Below are 13477 nucleotides of genomic sequence, written 5' to 3' on the forward strand. Positions count from 1 at the left end.
ATCGGGCTTCCCTGGTGGCGCAGTGGTTGAGAGACCGCCTGCCGATGCAGGGGACACGGGTTCGTGCCCCGGTCCGGGAGGATCCCGCATGCCGCGGAGCGGCTGGGCCCGTGAGCCATGGCCGCTGAGCCTGCGCGTCCGGAGCCTGTGCTCCGCAACAGGAGAGGCCACAACAGTAAGAGGCCCGCGTACCGCCAAAAAAAAAAAAAAAAGAAAGCACATCAAGAAGTCACAATATTGTATCGCCATTAAAAAGGATGCTAACCAAAAAGATTTAACACTGTAGGAAAATATTTATGATTAAAAAAAGCAGAATAAAAAATTATGTGTGTGTATAGCCTACCAAATGTAAAATAGATAGCTAGTGGGAAGCAGCCACATAGCACAGGGAGATCAGCTCGGTGCTTTGTAACCACCTAGAGCGGTGGGATAGGGAGGGTGGGAGGGAGACACAAGAGGGAGGGGATATGGGGGTATATGTATATGTATAGCTGAGTCACTTTGTTATACAGCAGAAACCAACACACCATTGTAAAGCAATTATACCCCAATAAGGATGTTAAAAAAAATTTATGTGTGCAGTATGAGTAAGGCTATATTAACTGTTCTTAATTTTATGTGGGAAGGTTCTGTGTCATTTTTATTGTCTGTGTTTTCTAGATTTTCAGTCAGGGACACGTATTACTTGTATAATCAGAAAAACCCAAAGACAGGACTAGAGATTTTAAACGGATAAGAGAGTCATTTTACATAGGATATATTAAATGTGTCTCAAAATAGTTAACTCCCTTACTGCATGAAAATACGATTTAATTTCCACATACAATTCATTAATGGAATCAATATTTATTAATACCTACAATTTGCTGAATCATTTATTTATTCATGCAACAAATATTTATTGGAGACTGAGCAGGGGATACAGAAAATAGCAAAATGTATTCCCTGCCCTCTTGGAGCTAAGAATCTGCTTGGAATTACTGATACTGAGATACAAGACAAAACAAAAACAAAAACCTCCCCTCAGGCAACTCCAGAATCCAGAGAGAGAGACAGACAAGTTCATAGAAGATGATGATACCTAGCATAGGATTAATACTCTCCTGAGGGTACATGTGGTGCAGTATAAGCAGATGTCCCAAGAAAGGAGGAAAGAAAGCGTAATTGGCTACTGGTCAGGAGCCCAGTCCTCAGCCCAAATGCAGGTAAACTCATGGTTTCTTTTCCTCTTTGGGCTTATATTAGCTCCCTAACTGTTTTGTTATCCCTCCGACTAAAGGGGTTTCAACCGTGTCCAAAAAGACAACTTTAAAAAGAGTCCATTTTTGGGCTTCCCTGGTGGTGCAGTGGTTGAGAGTCCGCCTGCCGATGCAGGGGACACGGGTTCGTGCCCCGGTCCGGGAAGATCCCACATGCCGCGGAGCGGCTGGGCCCGTGAGCCATGGCTGCTGAGCCTGCGCGTCCGGAGCCTGTGCTCCGCAACGGGAGAGGCCACAACAGTGAGAGGCCCGCGTACCGCAAAAAAAAAAAAAAAAAAAAAAAAAGAGTCCATTTTCAATTGAAAGCAATCAAAAAAAAGATCCGAGTTCTCCATGTCCATACCCAACCCACTGCCATGCAGAGGGGTCTGCCACTGCCACAGATTGAATGTTTTTGTTCCCCTCAAAATACATGTGTTGAAATCCTGTGGTGGTAAAAGGAGGTGGGGGCCTTTGAGAGGTGCTTAAGTCATGAGGGTGGAGCATTCATGAATGGGATTAGTGCCCTTTATAAAAGAGACCCCCAGAGAGCTCCCTCCTCCTTTCAACTGTGTGAAGACTCAGCAAAACAGCCATCTATGAACCAGGAAGCAGGCCCTCACCGGACACCAGATCTGCTGGCACCTAGATCTTGGACTTCGCAGCCTCCAGAACTGTGAGAAGTAAATTCTGTTGTTTGCAAGTCACCCAGTCTCTGGTACTCTGTTATAGGAGCCCAAGTAAGAAAAGGCAGTACTCAGTAGACAGACACCTACGTTTGTTAGGAACACTGAGGAAACCTTGGCTTGACAACAATGCCAGAAATCCTAGAGCCAAGGCAAAGCTGGAGAAGGGGCCACTTTGGTCTTCAGCCTCCCTCTTCACACTTATTAAACAGCTTCTAAATGTCTCAGTGACCCATGGATGCAATCCTACATTTACATAGCACTTTACATAGGAGAGCCTCCTAGGGGTAGGAATCCCAGAGAGCCTAAATGGGACACTAGTTTCGTATAATTAGCAGCAGGGGACCATTGCCCCTGCCCAGGTCTGTTTGCGCAAAAGGATGTCTACAAGCAGTTGTTCTTGTTTTGTGGCCCTTGTTTTGTGTGCTGTTCCTGTTACTGTTAACTGGGAGGGTGACTGGAGGAAACATGGAGATGCAGGGAAGCAGAGGAGAGCAGCAAGTGAAAGATAAGGGGTTAAGATCGACAGGGGTGGGGCAGAAGTTATGGGAAAGTGAGATACTAATGAGATACTAATGAAAATGCGACCTCAGTGCACCACATGCTGATGGGGCTAAGGACATTCAAGTTCCACACGTCATCTCTTAAAAGACCTACTCTTCTCTCTGATCATAAAAGTCGTATAACTGATTCTTAACCCTTGAACTTTCAAGAATCTCAGTCATATTTAAAGCTTAATTACAGGGACTTCCCTGGCGGTCCAGTGGTTAGGACTCTGAGCTTCCACTGCAGGGGGCATGGGTTTGACCCTGGTCAGGGAACTAAGGTCCCACATGCCATGCAGCCAAAAAAAATAAAATATATAATAAAATAAATAACTAAAGCTTCATTATGGAAACTGGGTAGCCCAGCCCAGCCCACCCCCCAAGATGTTTTTCCTAACTTAGTCTTGACTTTCTGCTATTGTATGTAATATCCTTGTTCCTGGTTCCTTGATTTTATTTTACCAATATTTTCTCGTATCATACCTGTGGTCAGCAGATAAAAATCTTGCTTGGTGGAAAGCTGAGTATTTATCAACAAATACATGAAAATGTGATCTTCAGCAATAGTCCTGGGAAATAGTTATCCCCATGCCGGGTCTTGGTTTTCCAAATGCGGAAACTAAGGTGAAGATGTGTCAAGTTGTGTACTGTTGTGTTACCTTGAGTATTTGCATGTTGAAAGAGGGTGGTGCTTTAAGAAAGACATGAATTACGGAGTGGAATTTCTAACATGAGTAGGGGAGAGCTTTGCCTTTTTCATATACCAATAAGCATAGTTCTGTCAAGTGATGTCATGCTCTTCTTACGGAAATATAGCTCAATGATTAAAAAAAAGATGGGAAAAGAATTATCAGGTGATGTAGAAAGTAGTGTTTGGCCTCCGAGGGGACACAGACAGGAGGACCAGGTACAGAATGAAAAGAGAAAGGGGTGAGGGAAAGCTGAGCAGCTTCAAATGAAAAATTAAATTAATTTTAAAATCTAATTTAAAGCAAAATAGAGCAGCAGATGTGGAGGGAGTTAAAACTCCTCCTTGGATTGTATATTCCCTAAACTTTCCTGTTCTTTCATTCAGCTTGAACATCATCCTACTTATACCAAATAGCAAAACTGGATTAATTAAGAAATAAAATACTCCAGACAGTTCATTTCTAGGGATTGTTTGTACACTGCATGTATGAGAGGAAGAGAATGCTTGCAATTTTAATTTCTCCAGAAAGAAAGACCACCGACACTTTCTACCTGAAACTTTTAAAGCATGTTTCCTGTGAGAACATCCTAATGATCTTTAAGGTCAAGAATCGAGTATTAGTAAAATATATATTTATTTCTGCAGTCCATTTCTTCTTTCAACACATACGTATTGTTGAATAGCTTCTGTGAGTCAGAAGCTGTGTGAGCTTCTGTGCTGTGTTTTAGAGACAATTCGAATGCCAAGATACAAAATCAAGTCACAGGTCAGATCGGTCAAGACTTCTGAGTAGTTGTCATCAGCAAGACAGGTCATACCAAGAAATGAGAGAATAAAACTGCTTCTATGGTGCTGTTACAGGACAAGTGTAAAATAAAGCAGCCACTGAGGATCCCCGCTAGGAATCTTGTGCTTTTCATGAGGTGAACTTCCACTCCCTAGAAATGTGTGACTAGCAAGTCAGGATGCCCCATCCTCCCCCTCAGAGCTGCTGATTTGTCTCCTGCAGCCCAGGGGCCTGACACCTGCCAGAATACCTCACAATTTAATCAGGGATGTTTTCTGGTTCCACCCTCACCTTGTGTAAAGTCATTCTTTATACACTGGGCTTTCTAATTAGTGAAAGCTCTGTTGAAGGTGTTTAAATGTTTTAAAAATCCGAACAACAGCTTTTGTATATTCCTTTCTGTACATGTTTAAGCATCACAATAAAATGCATGTGCTAGTAACCAAGCAGGAGAGACCAGCTGGGAATATTTGTGTGCAAAGGAACTAGTGTTAGAAAAGGTGAGAAATCTCACTAGCTGACAGCAACAGCAATAAAACTAACATTGATTGAATGCTTACTAGGTCCAACCACTGGGTTAGTGCATCCACGCTGTGTTAGTTTTGGGGGGCTGCCATAACAAAGTACCACAAACTGGGTGACTTAACAGAAATTTATCATCTGACAGCTCTGGAGGCTAGAAGTTTGAGATCACGGTCTCAGCAGGGTTGGTTCCTGCCCTGGGCTGTGAGGAAGAATCTTTTCATGCCTCTCTCCTAGCTCCTGGGGGTTTGTTGGCGATCTTTGGCATTCCTTGACTTGTAGGTGCATCACCCCCATCTCTTCCTTCATCTTCACATGCTGTTCTCCCATCGTGAGTGTCTTTCTGGGTCCAAATTTCCTCTTTTTGTAAGAATACCAGTTGTTTTGGATTCAGGCCCACCCTAATGACCTCATCTTATTTTGACCATCTGCAAAGTCCCTATTACTAAATAAGGTCACCTTTGCAGGTCCTGGGGATTAGACCTTCAGCATCTTTGGGGGGAACACAGTTCAACCCACAATATGTGTATTGTCTCATTCAACGTTGTAACGGCTATGATTGTCACCATTATTACACACTGGGACTCTGAGGCTTTGAAATGGAAGAACCAAGGTTTGAATCCAGACTATTTGCCTCAAAAGGTCGTGCTCTTCATCACCACACGGGGTCTCCAGAGGAGCGTGAGGCACCCTCCTGACCTTTCAGCCACTTGACTGTAGGTTACGCTCTGTGATCATCCAGTCTAGTCACAGGAATACTAGCTAGGAATGGTTGAGCACCTTCTATGCACATTTGCCTTATCTCATTTAATCCCGCCAAACAACTTTGGAAGTCAAATACTCTTTACCCCAGTTCACAGAGAAGCAAATTAAAGGTCAAAGAAGGGCTTCCCTGGTGGCGCAGTGGTTGAGAGTCTGCCTGCCAATGCAGGGGACACGGGTTCGAGCCCTGGTCTGGGGAGATCCCACATGCCATGGAGCGGCTGGGCCCGTGGGCCACAGCTACGGAGCCTGCACGTCTGGAGCCTGTGCTCTGCAACGGGAGAGGCCGCGATAGTGAGAGGCCTGCGCACCGCGATGAAGAGTGGCCCCCGCTTGCCACAACTAGAGAAAGCCCTCGCACAGAAACGAAGACCCAACACAGCCAAAAATAAATGGATGAATAAATAACTTTATTTAAAAAAAAAAAGGTCAAAGAAGCTGAGAATATTTGGCAAAGGTCGCAAAGTAAAGGTTGAGCCAGGATTCAGCCCATTCTCCTCCCCACCTAGATCCTGAAGATGTATCTCTCCCCAGTTTTTTGCTGTCTTTGACAGAGAGCTCAGAGAACGTTAGGCTCTCATTCAGTCACATTAAAAAATAAGAAGTCCAAGTAAATCTCACCAGTGCTGTTTTTAAAAGCGTGCACAAAACAAATCTCAATTCCTAAGAGTTTGAATCAGCAGAGAAGATACAGGAAAATGGCCAATGTTTGTATGATTACTTGGGCAACCTTGCCTGTGTTTTATGAATATGTAATGACTAATCAGCCAGGGCAGCCGAGGGAGTTTTCTAGATGTGGGCAGTTTTCATTTGTGCATGTTTGCCCAGCTATGTGTGTAGACTTTCTAACTATTTAGCATAACCATGAAACAAAACAAAAGGAGAAAGCATTTCACTCACGCTTAGGTAAGGAATTTTAATCTTTCTTATATCTCTGTGTGTGTGTTTCTGGGTTCATAGCAACTGACAGACTATTTAGAAGAGAAATGTATTGAGTGCAAAGAGAAGAGAGCCTTGGGCAGTGGGGATGTGTGCTGAAGCAGGACAGTTGACGTTTGGCAAGTGTCAAACACCAATAGCCATTGATTAGGAGGAGTCCTTGGCAAAACAATATTAAGATTTTCTGGAGGTTGTTGACCATCCACCTGTTTTCAGTTTTCTGACATTCACAGAAGCAGAGAAGCACAGATCCTGACTCCCTGGAGCTTTGCAGTTTGCCAGCTCTGTGAGAGCACTGGCAGCTTTACAGCGCCATCGTGTGGCCACTTCTCAGTCCTTTCCAAAATTCAGCTAGAGCCAAGCTGGCAGGGAGACTGACTGATAGACAACCATGTTGGGCTTGTGAGAATAGGGCTGGCTAGTCCTCTATCTGATACAGGCAGCAATAGTGTGTGTGCTGGGGGAGGGGAAAGTCAGGGCTGAGAAGATCCCTGGAGACAGAGCAGGGGTGGGACAAGAGACTCCAAGCAGCTGGACTTGGCCATGTAGACAGCCAGCAGAGGAGAGGAAATCTACCCACTGGGAGTCATGATATTTGCTGCCTCAGTCAGGATTGGAACCTGGAAGAAACTTAATCTTCAAGAGAAGGAGGAGGAAGTAGCAGTGGTGATGGTAATGGTGGTGGTGGTTATAATGGTGGTGGTGGTAATGGTGGTGGTAGTGGTGGTGGTGGTGGTTATAATGGTGGTGGTGGTAATGGTGGTGGTAGTGGTGGTGGTGGTGGTAGTGGTGGTGGTGGTGGTAATAGTGGTGGTGGTGGTAATGGTGGTGGTGGTGGTAGTGGTGGTGGTGGTAATGGTGGTGGTGGTGGTGGTGATAATGGTGGTGGTTATGGTGGTGGTAATGGTGGTGGTGGTGGTGGTAGTGGTGGTGATGGTGGTAGTGGTGGTGGTGGTAATGGTGATGGTGGTGGTGGTGGTGGTGGTGGTGGTGATAATGGTGGTGGTAATGTTGGTGGTGGTGGTGGTGGTAGGGTGGCCCATTTTGTGGGCATCTGGGGGAAGCAAGAGACGTGAAACAGAGCCTGCCACTGTTCCACAGGGTGTCTTAGTTCCTCTAATTAGAGTTTGGGGACCTTGCCCTATCCTGGTGAAAAACTATATTTGATTTCCTAGAAATGCAATGGCCGTGACTTGGAAAGGGCAGGGCTGCTGCAAATGCAGGGCTGGGATGTCAGATACCTGGGCTTGAAGTCTAACTGTAAAGCCCCAAGCACATTTTTAGCCTCTCTAAGCTCAGTTTCTTCATTGTACATTAGGGTGTTTGCTTCATGGAGCCGTTGTGGGGATTCAAGGAGACGATACAGAAAAGATTTAGCATAATGCCCAGCATATTATATGTCACTCTTACTGTTACTATTACTGTTATTAATATTATCCTTTTGGACTAGGGCACCAGTGTGTAGCTCCTCCTCATAGCTGGTCCTCGAAACATCCACACTTATCTGTGGACAGGAATCATGGCCATAATAATATAGAAGGTGGATGTCTTTTTTTTTTTTTTTTTTTTTTGCGGTACGCGGGCCTCTCACTGTTGTGGCCTCTCCTGTTGTGGAGCACAGGCTCCGGACGTGCAGGCTCAGCGGCCATGGCTTACGGGCCCAGCCGCTCCACGGCATGTGGGATCCTCCTGGACCGGGGCACGAACCCGTGTCCCCTGCATCAGCAGGCGGACTCTCAACCCCTGCGCCACCAGGGAAGCCCTGGATGTCTTTTTGATAAGACTTGCAGACTACTAAAAATAAAAAGCCACAGGATCTAGTCAATGCAGCTGTTGGGCCTTTCATGTTAAAAATTCCAGTCAGTAAGTCAGAGAACCTAAGTGTATCCATCAACTTTTGATTTGCATTTTTTATATTACCTGTCCTTTCCCAACCCCTTGGTTCTCTGTGATAATATTTTTTCTCCTGACACTCACTGTATCAGTCAGAGTCCCAGCAGGAATCAGATGGTACCCAGAGGAGGAATGGAAGAGACTCTTCCATAGAGCTCTTTACGGAGGTGTACCTGTACTTTCATGTACCTGTAACACAGTATATCTGGTCATCCAATCCCCAAATGCCAAGCCAACTCTGGGCTCTATACTTACTTCCTTACCCCTTGACCTTTCTACATAAGGTCAGATGCGCAACCCCAGTCAATCATGCCCTGTTTCCGAGTTGCCGTTTCTAACGCTCTATAAAGCTGGCTGTTTCTTAAATTCCCTAGGGAAGAATGCGCCACTGTTTGTGAGGCACTGTCCTCCCCTCCCAGTCCATGGACTGCTTCCCCTTGAATATAGGACATCAAACTCGTGACTAAAATGTTTTAGCTTTGTCATTAGGAGCAAGCTGTGGCTGCAACTCTGGGAGCTCCAAAGCCAGCAGGGGCCATCCCACTCTGCCCCAACAGGAGCTGCAGGCTTAGTGGAGGAATTCAGCCATGAGCCAGCAGCGAGGGAGCAGAGACAAGACCTACCATGAACAGACTCTCCACCTGCCTGTCGTCCCCTGCCAGTGCCTCCCAGGGGCTGAGCCCAGTTGGAAGCCAGAGGGCAAGGGGAGCACTGGACATGTCATCCTTAGAGGTCAGCAGAAGAGTGTGGGGAATGGATGGAGAAGGCCAGATGCAGAGGGACCAACACATTCACATAACATTATGATGCTTATCCATCCATGCTGTCCCTTTGCGCCCTTTAAACTCTCGAAAGAAGGGGTTGTAAATCTCAAATGAATCAGACCATAAATGTGTATGTCAATGACACAAGCACAAGTGAAGGCGCAGACAAAATAGAGGCATGTACCACCCATCTAGAGCGCCCACCGAGACAGCGCCCCCTGCAGGCCAGGGGCCACCGCACTGGAGCTTCCAGCAGCTCAGCCCTCAGCTCCCAACCAGGAAACAGCAGTGAGGCCATCTCTTAGCTGGTGGGCCACAGCTCTGCTATCAGGGAGCGTGACTTTGGAGGTGAAGGGAATAGTCCATGGAACGGACCCCCAGGCCTCCCTTCTTCACCACAAGCCAGCAAGATCAGGAAGCAGAGCAATGAAAATCGCTCTCCTGCTAACAAATGGAGGATGCGTTCCCCGAGTGTTCCGAGAGAAGAATGCAGCAAGGTAAGTCTCAGGGGCAGATGCCCAGCACCTGGGCCAGGCTGCCTGAAGCAGCAGTTTGGGGTAAGAGTGTGTGCTGGCCTGCAAGGCGAGGCCAGCACTGTCAGAGGGTGGGCTCCCTCCCCCTGGAGGAAGGCAGGTGACCCTCCTTCTTTGAAGGCTTCCATAGGGTACAAGCCCCAGGCAGGTGGAAGCAATATCTTCTGGAGTGAGGAAACCAGCCCTTCCAATCTGGCTGTGCCTTCTCAGAGCAAAGCCAACCTAACAATCGTGTTAGCAGAACAAGCTCCCTCCTCGCCTCCCTACCCCTAACCCTGACCCTCCATATCTCTCCCTCCTTTTTAAATTGTGGCAAAATACACGTAAAATGTATCATATAATCGTTGTTACGTGTCTAGTTCAGCAGTGTTGAGTGCATTTACATTGTTGTAAAACCAGTCTCCAGAACTCTATCCATCTTGCAAAACTGAACTCTATACCCATTAAACAATTCCCTACTGCTTCCTCTCCTCAGCCGCTCTACTTTCTGTCTCTAGGGATCCGACTACTCTAGATCCCCTCATATAAGTGGGATCGGACAGTATTTGTCTTTCTGTGACCGGCTTATTTCTGTTAGCAAAATGTCCCCCAGGTTCATCCATGTCGTAGCATGAGTCAGAATTCCCTTCCATTCTAAGGCTGAATAATATTCCACTGTATATATATTCCACATTTTGTTTATCCATTCATCCATCGATGGACATTACGGTTGCTTTCACCTTTTAGCCATCGTGAATAATGCTGCTATAAATACGGGTGTACAAATATCTCTTCGAGACCCTGCTTTCAATAATTTTTAAGTGTATACTCAGAAATGAAATTTCTACACATCTCTTCTTTAGTCACCTGTTTTCAGAGGTCATGGTGGGGGAAGAGCCTAGGATTTGAAGTCACAGCTCTGAGTTTTAAGTCTCCATACTGATCTCCTACCAGCTATAGAATGTTGGGTAAGTTTCTTACCATATCTGAAACCTGGGTTTTTCTTTCATACAGTTGGAAATAGATCACCCACAGTATTAGTTCTTTAGGGATGGCGTAACAAAGTACTGCAAACTAGATGCCTTAAAACCGCAGAAATGTATCCTTTCACAATTTTGGAGGCTAAAAGTCCAAAATCAAGGTATCAGCAAGTTTGGTTCCTTCTTGGCAGCTCAGAGGGAGAATCTGTTCCATGCCCGTCCTCTAGCTTCTGGTGGTTGCTGGCAATACTGGCATCCTTGGCTTTCAGCTGCAACCATTGTCACATGGCTCCATCGTCACATGGCTGTCTTGCCTTGTGTATCTGTCTTCACATGGCATTCTTTCTTCTATGTGTGTCTAAATTTCCCCCATTTTACAAGGACACCAGGCACTGGAATAGGGCCCATTCTAATCCAGTATGACTTCATCTTAAGTTGATTACATCTGCAAAGACCCTATTTCTAAGTAAGGTCCCATTCACAGGTACTGGGGTTAGGACTTCAACATTACTTTCAGGAAGACATAATTCAACCCACAGTAGCTGCCCTCCAGGATCTCTGTGAGCATTAAATGCATTTTGTAAATGCTGGAGCGTCACACTGGATGGGAGTAAAAATCACGTCTAAGCTGACATTTAGCTTGTGTGCCTTCTGACTGCAAGGACTTCCTTCTCCCTTTGCTGCTGGTTCTGGAGTGTTAAGTCCATTCTTGCTTATTGAGCGCCCCTGTGGTTCTAACTGGGACTGCATTTGCTGTGTGTTGTTAAATGTTCAATGCCATTTTCATCCCCGGGAGAAGGGAGAACATTAAGCATGCACTTCAATAGATCAAGTCAGCTCCTTACACTTTCTATTTTTTGTTGCTTTTGGTGTCTGAAGAATGCCCCCTCTGCTGCTCTGCATTACCCACCTTGTCCCAGAGGACAGGCAGAAATGTTGTGCCTGGACGCTGTTGCGAAGTGAAACCATCAGGGCTGCAAGGTCATTGCATCCTTCCCTGACTTATTCAATTGTCGCCACCTCCTTAAATACCGCACCCCAGAGAGGCCTGGGCTGCCTAGCTGATGTATTGTCTTCAGCTGTTTGTCCACGTCCTCCATAATGTTCTTCAAGCTGGGACACACAAAACAGATTTACTGAGAGTGGGAACAGAAATGATTCACTCTCAGTACTTTAACTATATTACTGCTAAATGGCTTACTTACCCCTGAACGCTGTTCTCTAGAGGAATAATCATTTTCCAACATATGAAAATCAGCACTTCTAGAAGAAGTAAAATTAAGGGATGATTATTTGTGTTTAAAAAGGATTTGTTATGTGATTCCTTAAATGAGACTATAATAACCATAATAATAATATAAGATTTCACTTAAAATTTTTCTGAGCTCATCTACTGAAAAACAAACAAACAAACAAAAAAGGTGTTACTGATTATCACATTGACTCTTCCAGACATACAACTCTGGGACCCTGAGATGGGCTTTTAAAGGAGTTCAGCTGATCTCCCCCATTCAACAGCTCAGCAGCCCTACAACCAGGACGCTAGCTGGGACTGGTGCCTACCCTGCACCTGACTGTCGAAACTGCAGGCAGCCAGCAGAAGTGACAGACATGTTGACACAAATTTCTCAGATGCCTGGACAGAGCCACCTGGTGATTTATTTACAGAGGCAGCTTTGCTTTAATAGCAACACTAGGGCAATTTGACTAGGCAGGTGGCTAAACCCTAAGGCAAAGTCAGAGTTTAAACGTGTGGTTTCTTTATGCTCTCTGTTTGTAGTTTTAATGAGCTATGGCTTTCTAGTGAAAGAATAAAAAAGAGCAATTCCTCATAGGAACAAATCCAAGCAGGAGATCAGAGACACAAACAGCCACATTCTCCTCTGGCCCTGACACCTATGCGAGGCCATGTGAAATAGCCCTGGATTGCACACATCTAGACAGATGGAACATCAGGGTAGCTTATCTCCAGTTGTAAAAGCCTGCTTAATGCTACTAATAGTGTAAGTAATTTTGCTGGGAAGCCTGGGGAGGAGTCTTCCATTTCTTACCTAGTGAATCAATTCTAGCTTTCATAGAAAAGACCTGGGCTATAGCCCACAATGCACAATGAAGTACTACATGGAAATCCTAGCAGGGTTTTGATGCCAGGGTTTTGAAAGGGAAAGAGAGGCCCTTCCTCACCTCCCTTTCACCCATTTTCCTGCTTGGAGTGTGGGAAAGGGGACGCAGAGGCAGCGTCTGTTCTTCAGCCGGTGCCCTTGAGAGCCGAGACTGCCTTGCGGGGAACTGAGACCAGCAAGCCCGCTTGCAGGCATTGTGTCGCCAGCCACTGAAAGGTGTGGATGAGATGATGCTGATTACAAGGACTGAAGGAAAGCGGAGAGCAGGTTTGGAAAATGGCTGAGAAAGGAAGAAAGAAGTGCACTGTGACTCTAGGAAAGTGGATAGTGCAGATTGGGTGCCTCTGTGCATTTGTCCTTCAAAGATGAGGCCCGTCCCGCCTGAAGTTCATCTGGCCGCTTCTTCCAGTGGCTTCTCAGAGGCCGGGGAAAATGGAGAATCGTTTTCGCCGAAGAAGCAAATCTGACCTGAGGACCCATGAGCGTGGTGTATGGCAGGCAATAAAGACACGGGGCCAGAAAGTTTATTGTCCTGCCCCCTTTCTCAGCAGAGCTTTCCACTGTCAGCTCCTGTCCCTGTCACACCAGGGGCAACTCACGGGGGCAGAGTGCACTCTTTTCCTCCTGGATAACAGCCTTGACTTCTGCAATGCTCTAGTATCCATCCTCCCTCTCAAGCCCGTTTTCATCCACGTATTTGAAGCCACACTCCACAGCCTGGCCCTCTCACTCACAGGGGCTGGAGGTCCAAACCAAATGTGCCCGTCCCTGCAAAGTGCAGCCAAGGACCCGCCAGGCGCTGCGGCAGCCCCAGGCCTCACTCCCACCTCACACTATGTGTGCATCTGAAGGGGGTGGGTTTTCACTTGCTGTTACTGAGTTGGCAGTTTCTAACCTAGAACCAGAAAACCCTAGTCATTTTCTTGAAGGAAAAAAGAGGACTTGAACTTAACCTTTATTAACTTAACCCTTTATTTTCTTTTCAGAGCTGCTCCTCTAGAGCAGCCATGGGAAAGATGTACAAAACTGAAGCCT

This window comes from Orcinus orca, chromosome 12 (genome assembly GCF_937001465.1).
Source record: "Orcinus orca chromosome 12, mOrcOrc1.1, whole genome shotgun sequence".
Taxonomy (NCBI): Eukaryota; Metazoa; Chordata; class Mammalia; order Artiodactyla; family Delphinidae; genus Orcinus; species Orcinus orca.